Raw genomic sequence first — 4198 nt, forward strand, 5'->3', positions numbered from 1 at the left:
AGGCCCAACCCTAATGATGGGTGGCATGACACTTATGATGTTTCTTTTTTTTAACCATAATAATCACTAGACTTTTAAAGCAATTAAAATTAATTATTTAAAATTAAAAACCTGCTGTCCATTAACATTCTCATCTAGATATATTTACACTTTCCCAAGGTATTATTTCCCCCTTCACCATTCAGTCCTTACAAAAATGTTTCGTAATGTGTGATTATATGTTCTTTTCCCTAGGGTGCTCAAATGTCATTCATATATGCTGTTTGTATGTATAGAAACTTTGAAGCTTTGGTACCCAAATCTGATTTTTTGGAAAAAAAGTAGTAGAGGTGATTTCAAACTTTTGTTTGTTTATTTCCACTAGAAAAATCATTGCAACTTCTACCAATGACAGAAAACTATAATCATCACTAAATAATCAGAAAAGGTTATACTGTAATTAAATAAAATAGAAGTATATAATTTTTAAAGTCTTCAAATAAGACACAGTTAAAAGTCAGCTCAGATAATGATCAGAGTCAGAGTAATATAAAGTGTTAAGAGCTTATTCTATGCAAATACCTGTCCTTTAAAATAAATGAAAGTTATAAATGAAGAACAAATAGTTTAAACTCCTTTTACTCTTCATTTTTATAATGTAATATAATTTGCATTATCATTTTAGAATCCAGATCTTGAATATAGATATTTAGCAGCCCAAACTTTCACTTCTTATCATACTTTGTACTCTGACTGCTTCAAGATTCAGTACCTTCCTCAAAAATCACCTCTTGGAAGAGTAAAAATCCATCTAGGGAAATTGTATCAAATGGCTTCACAATGATGTGAACTATATTGCTAAGGCAATTTTGCCCTTTGATGACAGCATTCAATAGCATTTCCATGACTTCTAATAGCAATAGTTTTTTAAGAACTTGTATTTTCCAACAAGATCTAATGACTTCTAAGTCCACTTACCAAAAAAAAAAAAAAAAAAAAAAAGGCAATTCTGCTTAGAACAATGTGAAAGATACGTAACAATGATAATGAACTAAAAACTTGATACTTATTCTGAAAATACTGGATTTCATTGCTGATGTAATCTTGATAATATTTGGTAATGCTAAATCAGAAGAATGTGTTTTTAAACTTTGGGATTCATCTCTTGTGTTATTCCTATCTCCTCTGTGGAATTTTTTTTTCTGTGAATACTTGTATACATGAAGCATGTTAACTATTGAATCCTAAGTGGGTTTCTATTGTGTCATGTTTACTATGACCTTATGGTTATAACATAAAAGGCAAGTCAACCATCATGCAATTATGTCTTAGAATGACAACTCTTTCTTCATTTTCTTTAACTGAAATAAAAGAGAGACATTAAAAAATTTGTCGTATATTTTAGTTATTTACTTGGATGTTTAAACTAGAAAATTTAGATTTTTATTCTGAACTTCTTTTTTGTGCTTTGATATTAACAAATACAGCATCCACCATCACATGTATTGGATATCTAAGAAAGTATAACCAAACATTATAGGTCCTGAAGTTTACATAAGTATGGGACCCTATTAAAGGAAAAAAACACAAAAATATTTAAAAATTAAGTACAAACATGAACATTTATTCAAAGCAGGGAAATACTAAAAAATCAAAATAAAAAAGAACTGAATTATTTCAAGCAACATAAAATCCAAAAAATAATAAATTTCCTTATTTGTGTCTAACATACTTTTAAAAATATATTTCCTCTGCATTTTATTTTATTTTATTTTTTACTGTATATCTTTGGTTACTTTAGGAGAGGACTATTACTTTGCAGTGGTTTTGTGTCTAAAAAAGATATAAATATAATTCATTCTTTCCAATGTTAGGCTTGTTAGAATTTTATTTTTATTGTTGATGGTTGGGATATATAAGCTTCCCACTTAGATACACTTTGTGTTTATAGTGGTACTATATGCATTTACTCACAAACTCATAAGTTGTAATAATGCTACTGAGTGATTTCTTAGAAAAAATAAAAATAATATTTTATGAATTTAAATTGCATGCCATGTGTCTGAATTCCTGACAAAGCTTGTACTTTCAGTAGACGTTTTTAAGAATCAAATCATTTGCTTTATATTTTTATGTTTGATAAGAAATAAAATGTTTCCCATAGTAGCTATGGTTACATGCATTGCAGACATTATTTCATCTGCATTTCTCATATATTACTGGTAGTGTTCACTTCTGTTGGACATACTCATAGCAAATGATTTCCAATCCTGCACTTTTGGGTCTCCATGATGAGAGAGTTCTAACAGTGGGGTAGGCATAATCCTGGAAGGCAATCTATTCTACAGCTGCTAACCCTGTTCAGCAGAAACACAATGTTCTCAGTTCACCATCCCTTAGTCGATTCTTAAAAATGTCTGTGGTTATAGCACATCAATAGACATGGAGTATGACATAGCAATCATCTTAACTGGAGAAGAAATATTTAATTTTGCAAAATTGGCAAACACATATAACTCATTACAGAGTCCAGAAAGGAGTATATGAAAATGAGTTTTATTTAAAATTTGCCTTTGTCTATGGTAATAAAAACATCATGGTATTGGCATCGAATAGACATGAAGATGAATGGAATAGAAACGAAGACACAGAGACAAACTCACATAGTTTCAGTCATTTCATACATGACAAAGGTGCCAAAAGTATATGTTGGTAAAAAGAGCCTCTTAAACAAATGGTACTGGGAAAGCTGGATATTCATATATAGAAGAATGAAACTTGACCCCTGTCTCTTACCCTACACAAAAGTCAAACCAAAGTGGATCAAAGACCTAGGAACTAGAAGAGAAACTCTGAAACTACTAAAAAGAGAACATAGGATTAACAATCCAACATAAGGGTGCAGACACCAACTTCCTAATGCTCCAGAAATAAAACAAGATTCAATAAGTGGGATGGCATCAAATTAAAAATAAATCTTCTGCATGTTAGAGGAAACAAAAGCTTGAAGAGAGAGCCTACAGAATGGGAGAAAATTTTTGTCAGTTTATTTGTCTTACAGGGGATTAATATCCAGAATATGTAAAGAACTCAAAAATCTTAACACCAAAAATCCAAATAACACAATTGATAATTGGGCAAAAGAATAAAACAGATAATTCTCAAACAAACAAACAAACAAATAAATACAAATGGCCAAGAAATGTTCAAAATCATTAGCGATTAAGGAAATGCAAATCAAAATTACACTGAGATTTTATCTCACACCAGTAAGACTGGCAGTCATCAAGAATACAAAGAATAAATGCTGATATGAATGTGGTGGGGGGGAACTACTCTTATATATTGTTGGTAAGACTTTTAATTAGTACAACCTCCTTGGAAAGTAGCACAAATTTTCCTCAAAAGACTCGGAATAGAACCACCAATAGATCCAGCTATTGGACTCATGAGTTTGTCCAGAAGAACTGAAACCAGCATATCACAGTGACACAGCCAAATCAATGTTTATAGCAGCACGATTCATAATAGCCAAGTTATGGAACTAATCCAGGTGCCCATCAACAGACGAATGAATAAAGAAAATTTGAAATGCATACCCAATGGAGTTTTACTCATCCATAAAGAAGATTGTTGAAGTTTTGTCATTTGATGGTAAATGGATGGAACTGGAGAAACTCAAGCTCAGTGAAACAAGCCAGCTCAGAAAGTCAAGAGTCAAATGTTTCTCTCATGTGAAGAAGCTAGAAGAAAGTTAAGGGGGAGAGAATGGAGGTGTGTGTGTGGGGGGGGTCTCGAAATCTCACAAAAAGTACAGATAATATCAGTGGAATAGAATAAGTAGATAGAGAGGGAAGGAGGAAAGACATAAAAAGAAAGAAAATGTAAAATTAAGTAGACAACATTATGCTACACACATGTGTAAACATACAACAGTGAATTCCACCGTTATGTCTACCTATAAAGCACCAATTAAAAAACAGTAAATAAATAGAAGAATGAAGTATAATAGAGGAAGGATATTAGGGAGAGAGAGGAAGGGAGGGAACTGGGGACTGATATGGAGAAATTAAATTCCATATATGTATGATTATGTGAAAATTAACCCCATTATTGTGTATAAGTATAGTACACTAATAAAAACATTTAAAAAATTTGCATCTGAATATAAACACATGTTTTAAGTACTTAGCCATTTCACATAAATTTTTTATTTCAT

The sequence above is a fragment of the Urocitellus parryii genome, chromosome 1 (assembly GCF_045843805.1).
Source record: "Urocitellus parryii isolate mUroPar1 chromosome 1, mUroPar1.hap1, whole genome shotgun sequence".
NCBI classification, from domain to species: domain Eukaryota; kingdom Metazoa; phylum Chordata; class Mammalia; order Rodentia; family Sciuridae; genus Urocitellus; species Urocitellus parryii.